This window comes from Loxodonta africana, chromosome 8, assembly GCF_030014295.1.
Source record: "Loxodonta africana isolate mLoxAfr1 chromosome 8, mLoxAfr1.hap2, whole genome shotgun sequence".
Classification (NCBI taxonomy): Eukaryota; Metazoa; Chordata; class Mammalia; order Proboscidea; family Elephantidae; genus Loxodonta; species Loxodonta africana.
In genome coordinates, this window is record NC_087349.1 from 99,029,717 (window position 1) to 99,041,976 (window position 12,260).

Sequence of the window (12,260 nt, forward strand, 5' to 3'; positions counted from 1 at the left end):
CTTGGGCAGTATTGACATAGCTGATAAAAATCTGAAATGTCTACAGATATTTATAGACAAAATATTTATGGATTTGGGTTCTCCAAGACAGGAACAGAAGCTGAAAAGGGAAAACCCCCTAGAGCCAGCGCTCTGAGTTCGGATTTCTAGCCTCCTAAAACCCTGGTGGTGTAGTGGTTAAGAACTGTGGCTGCTAACCAAAAGGTTGGCAGTTCAAATCCACCAGACGCTCCTTGGAAACCATATGGGGCAGTTCTACTCTGTCCTATAGGGTCACTATGAGTCAGAACCAACTTCAGGGCAATGGGTTTGGTTTATTTTAGTTTAAACTGTAAGAAAATAAATTTCTGTTTGTTAAAGCCAAAATAACAACAACAAAAAACAAAGTAAGCAAGCAAGATGAAGTCTCACCACCCTCATTTCTAAGGAATATTCTGGTCGTATTTCTTCTAAAACTAATTTGTTTGTTCTTAAGGGAAGCATAGAGAAAAATAGTGCAAATCTGTTAACAGATTGAGAACTACTGCTTTGGGATCAGTGAACTTCCAAGTTTAGAGCACAGAGGTGCTCTGGTCTTTCAGTGAACTCTGAACATCAAAATGCTTATAAAGGTATCTGGCCAGGTTCAAGAAGAATTGAGGTCAAATTCACCCAGTGGAAAGAACTTTTCTCAATCCTCCAGATTCCTGTAATTACGAGGAGGTGGCGGGAATATCTTTTTCCCCCCTAAGTTTCCTTTAACTTTTCTGGCAGTGCTAAAGAATTCATAAAGAAATGGAATAAAAGAATCTATAAGCAGATTCTGGGAACCCTCGGTGGCCGTAGTGGTTAAGTGCTACAACTGCTAATCAAAGGGTCGGTGGTTTAAATACACTAGGTGCTCCTTGGAAACTCTATGGGGTAGTTCTACTCTGTCCTATAGGGTCGCTTTGAGTTGAAATTGACTCGGTGGCACTAGGTTTTGGTTTATAAGCAGATTCTTAGTCCAAAGAATTAAAGGCCACACTTTGCAGAAAGCTCAGCTGCATCGGGTATTCAAATAGGAGGTTTAATGATGGATGTCATGATAAAGTGATTACAAAAGAAGAGAAACATATGCCTGATACCCAAACTCGTATTCTTTGTTCTTCACACCATTGCCTCTATAGCAAGCAACAGCATGAATTTTGTGGGCTTCTAAAATTTGTATATAAATCATAATGATTGACCTTGTGAAGAGGATGGGCATGGCCAAGGAAAATAAGAGAAATTAAGTACCCTTCATATGTTGGTGGCTCTCCCCTGCTTTGCTCTTCTGAGAGCCCTTACTCATCTGGTGTTCCCCACCCTTCTTGCACTCCCACTGTCTCTTCCTCTTTCTCTTTCTTTCTTATGCTTCTCAAATCCTCTTCTCTTCTTCCCTTTACTGCCTTCCTGTTATGGGGTAACCTCAGACACTGCACACAGGAAGAAAAAAAAAAAATAACCCTGAGGCAGACAGCTGCACCAGACACCTCTCAGACCTTCCCCTTTCCTGACAATATTGACCATTTACTGCTTACCAAGAAGATTCTAAGTGCTTTTTAAATATAGTGCTTTGTCTTATTAGTTGCTGTCAAGTCGGCTCTGACTCATCACAACCACACATACAACAGAATGAAATGTTGCCTAGTTGTGGGCCATCTTCACAATCATTGGTATGCTCAAATCAACGTTATGGCCACTGTGTATTTTGAAAGCCTTTTAACCTAGGGGGCTCACCTTACAGAACTATATCTGACAATATTCAGTTGTGATCCATAGGGCTTTCATTGGCTAATATTTGAAAGTAGATTGCCAAGCCTTTCTTTCTATTCTGTGTTAGTCTGGAAGCTCCACTGACACCTGTCCACCACGGTTGACCCTGCTGGTACTTTAAATACTGGTGACATAGCTTCCAGCATCATAGCAACATGCAAGCCACCATGGTATAACAAACTGATAGATGGGTGTTGGAAATAATAATACGTGGAACCATGATTTCCCACTTGGTATCATACTTTAGTACCATAACTAAATCTCCCCAATAACCCGACAAAGTAGATATTAGATGAGGAAGTCTTAGACAGGTCAAATAACTCACTCAATTTCAAATAGCTAATACCAAATTTTTTTTTTTTTTAATACCCAGATCAACTCGTAATCATCCCACTGTATTCTGAGTTTTTCTGATTACAACATCTTTATACCTCCTGTTCAGATATTACAATTTAAGAAGGACATTGGAAAACTAGAGAGTACAAATAGCCTGGCCATAATGAGGAGAGTATTGAAAACCACATCATCTTTATCACCTTTACAAACAATAAACACATATTGAGTGCTATCTCTATGCCAAGTCCTATGGTATTTTTATATGCATTATCTTCATGAAGTAAAACACTTAGTAAAACACCATTATGAAAGATAAAAATTATAATCATCCTAATTTATAGGTGAGAAAAATGAGGCCTGGCTAAATTAAGCAACTTGCCCAAGACTACCCAGTTAGTAAGTGATAGAGGCAAAAATCCAGAGCCAACATATAATCTTTCACTGTGCTGGAAACCTTAGGTACTGCAGTATGCACAGAAGAGGGAGGGAGAGAGAAAAGAGATCCAATAGGAACACTCAGTTGATGGAAAAATATCATTTAGAAAGAAAAAAAAAAACCCACAACATTTACATGGTGAAGCTCTGGAGAACCGAACTGTAACAGACTGTTATAGAGAAGTAGACTTCTATACAAAATGACAAAGAACTTTCCAACAATTATTTTTTTTGTATAATAATACTACAGGCTGCCTCACAGAGTGAATTCTCTGGCTCTGGGAGTGTCCAGGTACTAAAGAAAATTTCTAAGTTAAAAAGAATGCTGGCATATATGACCTCTAAGATAATATAGCTTATGACCTCTAAGATGCTTTAGATCTAGAAGTTAGGAACCGTCACAGCAGTCCAGCAAATGTAACGACATAATTTTATAGGTGGCCATGTCAAAGTATGATGAGAAAAAATGGTTGAACCCAGGTAAGGAACTAATTTAGCCCTTGAACAGAGCTCTGCAGAGTCTAGTCTCTGGTTCTATCAGCATTTTTTTTCCAAACTGTCTCCTGACAAATTGCTAGGTAAAAAAAGCCAGCCAAAAGCAATCTTTGTTCTAATTAAGGAGAGAGTTGTTTTTCTTGAGTTTATTTTTAGTCTAAGGCAATGCATTTCTTCCTCCCTGTGATTACAGAAGTTCTAACAAGGTGGCAACAAAGAGATATTCCAAGAGGGGTGCCATTTTCAGGGAGTATTTTTTAGTGAATGCTAAAGCTGGCCCCCTAAGACCTGGGAACATGAGTAATAATGTCCTGTCTTGGAGGACTGTTGTGAAGGCAGGAAAGTAATGTGTCCCTCCTGGGAAGAGGCAGATTACTCAGGAAACTGCTGAGGGGAACAGAGAGGAAATAAAGACAGGGTTCTTTCCTTTCCTTGCTCAACCACTGGCTTTGTTATGCAAGAGCCACCCAGAGGGTAGACCAGCATCAAGATGTCAAAGTCCAAAATATTTGCTTAAAAAACCCATTCAAATAAGTACTAATAATGGCTACCATTTTTACATTTCATAGATTATAATGCATATTCATGTATTGTATCTCACCTAGGCCTCCTAAGCATTTTCTACACAAAGGAAATGGTGAACTTAAAGACTTACAAAGTTCTTCTATGTATAGTGTCTCACATTCCAAATGACTTTGAGATAGAGGTGTTATTAAGCTTTTTTTTTTTAATTGCAGTAAATATATATACATACACACACACTTTTTATATGTACAATTCAGTGACATTAATTACATCCATTATGTTGTACTAGTAACACCACTACCCAGTTACCAAATTTTTTCATCGCCCTGAACAGAAACTCAGTGTCCCCTAAGCAATGACTCTCCCTTTCCCTCTCCGTTTCTACCTGCCCCTGGTAACTACTAATGTACGTTGGTCTCTATACATTTGCCTATTCTAGATATTTCATATAAGTTGGGTAATAGAATATTGTGTCTGACTTATTTCACTCAGCATAATGTTTTAAGGTTCATCCATGTTGTAGCATGTATTAGGACTTAATTTCTCTTTATGGCTGAGTAATATTCCATTGTATATATAAAGCACATTTTGTTTATCCATTTTTCTGTTGATGGACATTTAGGTTGTTTTCACTTTTGACTATTGTAACCGAGCCATGGAAAACTGCTTGGAAAAACACAAGCCATAGCACCTACTCTGAGAGTACTGAGTGACTGTTGTTTTGGTTCTGTCATCAAAGGCATTACCATTAGCCAATTAAGAAATACAGGACAATTGTGTTTGGTTGGAAATAAAGAACTGATAGTTTAAAATATTTTTATGTTTATGAAAATTATTTTTCTTCCCTCTGCTGTTGAGTCACAGTGACTCTATAGGACTAAGTAGAACTGCCCCATAGGGCTTCCAAGGCTGTAATCTTTACAGAAGCAGACTGCCACGTCTTTCTTCCACGAAACAGCTAGTAGGTTTGCAGCACCGACCTTTTGGTTGGCAGCCGAGTGCTTAACCACTGTGCCAACAGGGCTCCTATGGTATTCTTGCTATTGCAGAAGATTTGGAAACCTTTGAAAAAAATATAAAGAAAGAATGAAAATTTATTCATGGTCCAACTATCCAAAGCAAACACTCTTAAATATTCAATATTATTACTTTCAATAAATACATATATTCAGATTTTGTAGTAGCAGTCATAGTATATATATATATATACTGTTATCTTCTTTATTGTGGGAATTTTCTATTTCATTTAATATTTCTTTATGAGAATCATTTTAAGAGTATAGCATGTCATATGGATGTACCATAATTTACTCAACCTATCGTTAACAAACTTCTTTGCATGTGGTGTATACATTTTGTATATCTTCTTGATATTGCTCTTAGTAATTATTAGAAGAGAGAGTATTGCCCGATAAGCATGATTGCTACTAATTACCTTGCCATAGATATCGAATTGATTTCTAGAAATGTGGTGCCAATTTCCACTCTAATGAACAGTGTCACCTCTTTGCCAGGGTTGAAGATTGTCACAATATTTTAATTTAGTAACTTTAAAGATGAAAAATATTATTGTTGTTTTAATTTTTACTTGTTTGAAATCTATTGATAGGAAGGCCGTTTTACCTTGTCAACACAACTCATCAAAGGCAGGAATAAAAGAAGTATCTGTGAAGAGCAGTCTTGAACTCAATATACTCCTCTGCGAGTAAAGACCAGACCATCGTAACTAACTCCCAGTGGGTCAAGGTAAGTACTTAAGGGAGAGGGAGCCTTGAGCATTGACTACAAGAGCAGGGAACACAGCTGCAGGGACTAGGATATGTCTGCTTGTTGTCCTCTTGCCTCTCTTTCTTCCACTTCGAGTACTTTTTATTGCTTGAACAGTCCTGAATGCCTGCTGGGTTCTCAGCATGCCTGCACTAAGCACTCTCTCAACATTTGTTTCTCAGCATGAACTCTGTTCACTAAACCATCTCTGTAGAGGGTAAAACAAGGATGGGTTCCAAGCAGAGAAAGCTAGAGCAACGGGTGGACCTGGAAGGAAGCCCACTGGCAACTTTCCTATACAGGTGATGAATTTAATCATACATCAGTCTTCATGACAGAAAAAGGAAGTATACCTATTTTTTTGTCATTATTTGATTTTTTTAAAAAATGTTTTCTGCCCTTATTCTTTTGTTTTTAGATTACTAATTAAAAATGATCTTATGAAGAATTTTAAACAATGTCATTTTAAGCAATGAACCCTGTGTACTATACATCATCCAGCTGTATCAACTCAACTCAAAACTGCTCCCATTTGATTTGTTCCATCCCCACCCCTGTAATTGGATCATTTTGAAGAAAATTCCAGAAAATTCCAGACATAATATCATTTTACCCATAAATATTTTAGTATTTGTCTATAAAGATAAAAAAAAAAGGTCCCTTTTAAAGAACATATCTACGTATAGTACTATTATTTTCCCTAAAATAGTTCTTTTATATCATCGAATAGCCAATTAGTGTTCAAATTTTCCCAGTTGTCTCTCTCTCTTTTTTTTTTAGTTGATTTTTTGGGTTGGGATCCTAACAAGGTACACACATTGCATTTGTTGAATGTTTATTACATATTTTTAAATCTATAGCCGCTCCCTCCATTATGCAGCAGGAAGCTGTGTTTCCTTTTTTGTAGGAAACGGTATTTAAAGTCCACAATCTGGGTGCCAGGGATGCTTACTGTTACTATGATGGTCATTATTTCTGGACAGAACAAAGAAATGAGCAATATGTAGGCATTTTTGATTTGCTCATATAATTTTATTTGCTATTTCCTATTTTTTTTTTTTTTATGTGTATAGCAGGATGACTTTTTTTTTTTTTTTCCTCCTTAGTATCAGAACTCCATACCTGCTTAATCAAGTACTCAGTGTGTTCATTATACCTAGCGGTCTTACAGGTTTTTTAGGGTGAGGACATGGATGCTTCACCATGCGATCTGGCTCTCATAATCTTCCTTTATATTCGGCCCCTCTCCTGAACGAAAAAGAAAAAACAAAGCTGGCAAGGGACCGATAACACCTGAGATAAAATCACAGAATGACAGGGCTGCCAGGTCCTACTGAGATCATGCAAGTTGCCCTCTTTTTTTTTTTATGCCAAAGCCAGAGAGGTAACTTACTGGAGGTGATCTAAATCAGCAGTTCTCACATTTTAACAAGGCCAAGAATGACCTGCAGAATGTGCCCTAACACAGGCTGCTGAGATTCTGATTCAGGAGGTCTTGGTGAGGCTCTGGGGATGCTGAAACTGCTGACACACTGACCAACCTTGGGTGGCACAGACTCATGGCAACATTGACTCATGGCAACCCCATGCACAACAGAACAAAACACACTGCCTAGTCCTGCACCATCGCCACGAGATGGTTGCAGATCAGATCGTTGTGGTACATAGGGTTTTCATTGGCTGGTTTTCAGAAGTAGATCACCAGGCCTTTATTCCTTGCTCATCTTAGTCTGAAAGGTCTGCTGAAACCTGTTCAGCATCATAGCAACAGGGAAGCCTCCACTGACAGATGGGTAGTAGCTGCTCATGAAGTGTGTTGGCCAAGAATCAAACATAGAAGGTGAGAATTCTACTACTGAACCACCAATATCCCCCAGCACCAATCTAGATGTTTTCTAATAAACAACCAGCATGAGCATGTTCTTGGCTTCAATCCTGTTGAAGTACAGAAAACTCGCTTTAAATTACTTGGGAAGAGATGCTAGAAAAATCAAGTCATGAGGCCAGAACCAGGTAAATTGTGAGCTGACTAGGTGGTCACTTGCCTGGTGTGATTTATGGAGAAGACTCAGCTGCCTCCTCAAATCTACCTGGTGTCTTCGATGTTTCATCATAGTTTCATTCTTTTGGGTTAACTCCTCCTTCTAAAATTCAGGTCCTTTAAAAACAAAAATTTGCTTCTCCTGGCAAATTTAAGCCATTGAGTTAAATCTAAGGCTGTTTCAAATTTCATGAGGAAACTATGTAACAGGAGGCAATCTTTCTCTGACATTCCATAGTCTCTGCCTGTGTCTCTCCTGACCCTGAGTACTCCCTACTGTGTGTTGTTGAAAAGGGCAGTGATCTAGCAAACTAGGTGTCCCTGAGATGCAAATTTTCAACTCCAGACAAGAGAGTATACTGACTGTCTTACTGAACAGCAGCCTCAAGTCTTAATTAAATGAAGCCAGAAGTGGCAGAGATTTAGAAAGCTCAGCCCTGTCTGTATGGTAAAAATAAATGACAGGGACCCCAAAAGGCATAATGATTCATGAATTTCAGTCTAAAAACTACCTTTAGGACTTTAAGTTTCTAGAGGTTTTGTAACTCTCCCTTGACATCTATGTTCTACATCTACTGTCTGTTACTCAATGAACAGTAAAATCTGAAAATCCGAAGGGTACGTCCCAAGGGGACTGAATCTTTCCTGGAGAGAAGGACCAACGAGAAAAGTGGTTGGGAACATCACTGTGGATTGTGACACTGGCTGCACTTTGGGACAGGGCCAAACCAAAACCCATTGCCACCAAGTAGATTCCTACTCGTAGCGACCTCCTAGGGTTTCCAAGGCCGTAAATCTCAAAGGAAGCAGGCTGCCACATCTTTCTCCTGAGGAGCCGCTGGTAGTTTCGACTGCCAACCTTTCAGTTAGCAGCTGATCACTTTACCCACTGCACCACCAGGGCTCCTAATTTGGGAAAGCATAGAGAGGAGCAATTGAGTTCTTGCCTATGATCCCCTTGATAGCAGTGATGTATTCTCCACTATATGCCCTGGATGTGCCCTAATAGTGCTCTATGCTGCTGCTGTAGGGAGAAGGACCCATGGGATAGTACTGGCAGTTAAGAGCCTCAGGGCGTGTCTGTGTGGGGAGAGGAGTAGGGCATACTAGAGTATGAAAGAAGCAAAGAAAAGAAGGGTAATATGGTGACCAATTTTGCCTCTTAAAAATTTTGCTTTTGGTTGATCCATAGAAGCTAGATGTGCATTCATTTGTCATACCACCTGTTCTTTCCTCTCCAGATAATGAACCAGGTCATGAATCAAAGGCCTTTTTTATTATTATCTATAAAGCAAATCTAACCAAACCAAAAAACCAAAACAAAACAAACCCATTGCTATCCGGTCGACTCTAACTCATAATGACCCTATAGGACAGAGTAGAACTTCCCCACAGGGTTTCCAAGAAGTGGCTGCCGGATATGAACTGTCATCCTTTTGGTTAGCAGCTGGGTGTTTAACCATTGTGCCCGGTACCTGAAGAATGGCAAAGAGTGGTTGCCCTTCTGGTGGCAGTGCATGAGCAGATGGGGACAGTAATTTAAAAAACAAGACCCCTCTAAAAAATATTGCATTCAGATAGCTACTGCCAGCAAAACTGTGTAATACATCGTCCCAAGACTCAATATCATAAAAAAGCAATCATTATCCTCACAGAGCTATCTATTGATTGAGGGTCAGCCAATGAGTCTGGGCTCAGCTGGGCAGAACTCAGTGGGCTTGCTCCCATGTCTGTATCTGCTGAGACTGGGCTCTGCTGGGTGGTTCAGCTTTACTCCACGTGTCTCTCATCCCCCCCAAGATCTGAGACTAGCCCAGCACGTTCTTCTCACGGTAACGACAGAGGTACTGAGAGTGTGTAGAAATATCACCTCTTCAGGCCTAACCTTGAAACTGGCAGTGTCCCTTACACTTTATTCTATTGGCCACATAAAGTCACATGGTCAAGCACAAAATCAGGGAGCGCAGAAATATATTCTGTTCCTGTGGTGGGAGGAACTGCACAGTCACATGTCAGAGGAGGTGAACACAGAGAGAGGTGGAGAACGAGGCAAAGAATGTCCTCTACCACAAATTACAGTGTATTATCAATTAGGATAAATGATACTACATAGAAAATTCCGATAAAATACCATGGGATTCTGATGCCAATTTATAATGTTTTCTTATGGTTAAACTGTTAAAAACTTTAGCCAATGTACTTAAGGAATATTTGGTCTTGTTCAGATTTATTTTCTCTTTTGCTATTGGTTGTTGTTGTTGTTAGGTGCTGAGTGGATTTCAACACTTAACAACCCATGTAAAAGAGTAGAACTGTCCCATAGGGTTTTCTAGGCTGGCGTACTGGTTAAGTGCTACGGCTGCTAACCAAGGGGTCAGCAGTTCAAATCTGCCAGGTGCTCCTCGGAAACTCTATGGGGCAGTTCTACCGTGCCCTATAGGGAAGCTATGAGTCGGAATCAACTCTACTGCACTGGGTTTGGTTTTTGGTTAATCTGATAGCCAAGTCTTTGTCCCATGAAGTGGATTCAAGCCTCCAACCTTTTGGTTGTAGCCAAGCACTTTAGTGTTGCACTACTTAAATTCTTCTAGTTCTGTTTCTGTGTTCCAAGTGGTTTCAGTGCTACACTGGTCTGCATTGACCCTTATTATTCAATGACAATTCTCAGGCTTGATAACTGCAATTGCTCCATCACATTAAATATACACTGTCTTTTCAAAGTTGTTTCAGAGAGCCTTCAATTCACTCTGCAAAATACCCATCAATTATATATTCATGTGACTAAAGCCTTATTTTCTATTTGAGTATTCTGTGTAATTTCAGCTACCATTTATTAGGAACCTCCTAATGCCAGCCTTTGTACTGGGCCCTATACATCTCTTTGCTGTCTCATTTAACCCTCACGACAATTCTACAGTATGGACAATATAATCCCTGTTACATAAATGAGGAAATTAAACTCAGAGAGATTAAATTGCTTAGGATCAGATAGGTAACAGCATCAGAATTCAAATATTGTTTTGTTTGGCTTCAAAGCCAATGTTTTTTCTATGATTTTTTCCATGTATTTTATTTCATATATTTCCCCCTGTACCTGGGTTTTTAGTTTTTCTCTGAGATACAGCAGATAGGTTTTATGCCAGGTTTTTGGTGGCAAGTGTTGGTGGGATTCCTCCTCTTTACTCTCTAAAAAGCCTATGAGTTTGACAGGACATGTATTATTATCATTCTCTAAAAAGCTGAGGGGGCTAGAACCTTGAAATGAAGAGATTTACACAGAGCTAGGATCTAATGCTCAGAAATTTTTTCTCCTATATGATTTAAATCACTTCGTTTCAACATTGTACGTGAATGACTGATAGTCTACAGTTTTGCTAATGGAACTGGCCAGTTAACTTGGACTCTAAAGGACTGTATTTTCCTATAAGGTTTTGAAGAGTTTGGGAGTAGTAATAGAATGGCCGTTCCTCTCTTTGTAAACAACACAAATGATAAATTGTTAGAGAATGGTTATTCTGCTTCTTAGGCAACTCAAGTTAAAAAAAATCTAAAAAAAAAAAAGTCAAGCTAATTTGAATTTATTCAAATAATTTTGTATAAAGCCAACTGGAATTTTTTACATTATCGTATCCTTACTTTCATTGAATACTTTTTTACTGTAAAGAGATGTTCTAAGCAACCAAGGGTTTATTTTACTTTGTGTTTTTATATACCATTTGTTTAGCAAGCACTGATCCCTGATGGTGCAGTGGTTTAGAGCTCGACTGCTAACTAAAAAGTCAGCAGTTCAAATCCACCAACTGCTCCCTGGAAACCCTGTGGGTCAGTTCTACTCTGTCCTATAGCATTGCTATGAGTCAGAATCAGCTCAGCAACAATGGGCTGCTTTTTGGGGTATTATACCATAGTTTGTTGGTATGATGTGGAGAAATAGGGTGTGAGCTGTGTGTACTTGCAGAGGTTTCCCAATTTCCGTTAATCTGTGTCTCAAGCGCTAGAAGCTTCAGAAACCCCAAGCATTCCTGATTTGGCTTGGTTTTGTCCTCATAAAAGTTAGAAAGCAAAGTTTCATGAGCATAACATGTCTTTCTCCTGAATTCTTCAAAACATGGTTATTACAGGAATTATTGGCTATTGATATATTTTTCTTTCTTCTTTTTTTTTTCTTTAAGGAAAAAGACCTCTAGACTGGGAAGAAAAGAAAAAGAAAAAATTGATATTTATACAGTTGCCACCAGCTGCATGCTGAGTGTTTTCCATAATTTATCTCACTGTTAGTCTCATATTACAGATGAGGAAACAATGGCGTTTTGATTAATGCAAACTGGATAGACTTCTAATTTAATTTTGTTTTTCATTTATCAGAATTTGATGGTTCAAAATTTGGTATTGAATTTTGCCTCCTGTTTTCATTCATATTAAAGCACAGTTCCTATTTCAGGTACCTAAATGTCTATAGGTCCCTATGAGTTGGAATCGACTGGACAGCAAAGGGTTTGATTTTTTTAACCGTTTATTGACAAGTGGCATTAGCATCATGAGCTGAGTACGATTTTAGTACATTGACTTTTCTTATGGTAGTGTAATGATAGCAGTGTTTCTGCACTTCAAGTATATACACACCACTATTCAAAACAAGAGAATTTGTCTTTGCCCAGCTTTCTGAGCAAGAGTCCTGAAATTCATCCTGATTGGACCATCGTAAGTCATAAATTCTCCCAGGTTCACTCTTAACTAATAATTAGGGTTAGCTGGGATTTGAGAGGTGAAATATACCATTCTGTTTAGTCCAAGTTAAGAAGCCTATCCTTGGAACTGAAACATGAAGTCCACTTTTTCAGAATGACCTGGATCCTGAAAAGGAAATCGGAGTCTTTGTGGAAGG

At 38.8% G+C, this 12,260-nt stretch overlaps 1 protein-coding gene across 24 annotated transcripts in view; it reads left to right on the forward strand.

The window, feature by feature from the left end:
* LOC100666908 (probable G-protein coupled receptor 141) overlaps positions 1–12,260 on the forward strand; it is a 73,634-nt gene that overhangs the window by 14,478 nt on the left and 46,896 nt on the right. For 20 of the 24 annotated variants that reach the window (XR_010322765.1, XR_010322766.1, XR_002784899.2 and 17 more), the window contains one exon: positions 5,177–5,313. The gene's annotated coding sequence lies outside the window, so the exon portion shown is untranslated. Of the gene's footprint in view, positions 1–5,176; positions 5,314–5,516; positions 10,967–11,547; position 12,260 lie in introns of those variants that run through there. The other 4 variants (XR_010322767.1, XM_064290143.1, XM_064290146.1 and 1 more) reach the window with 2 other exon arrangements.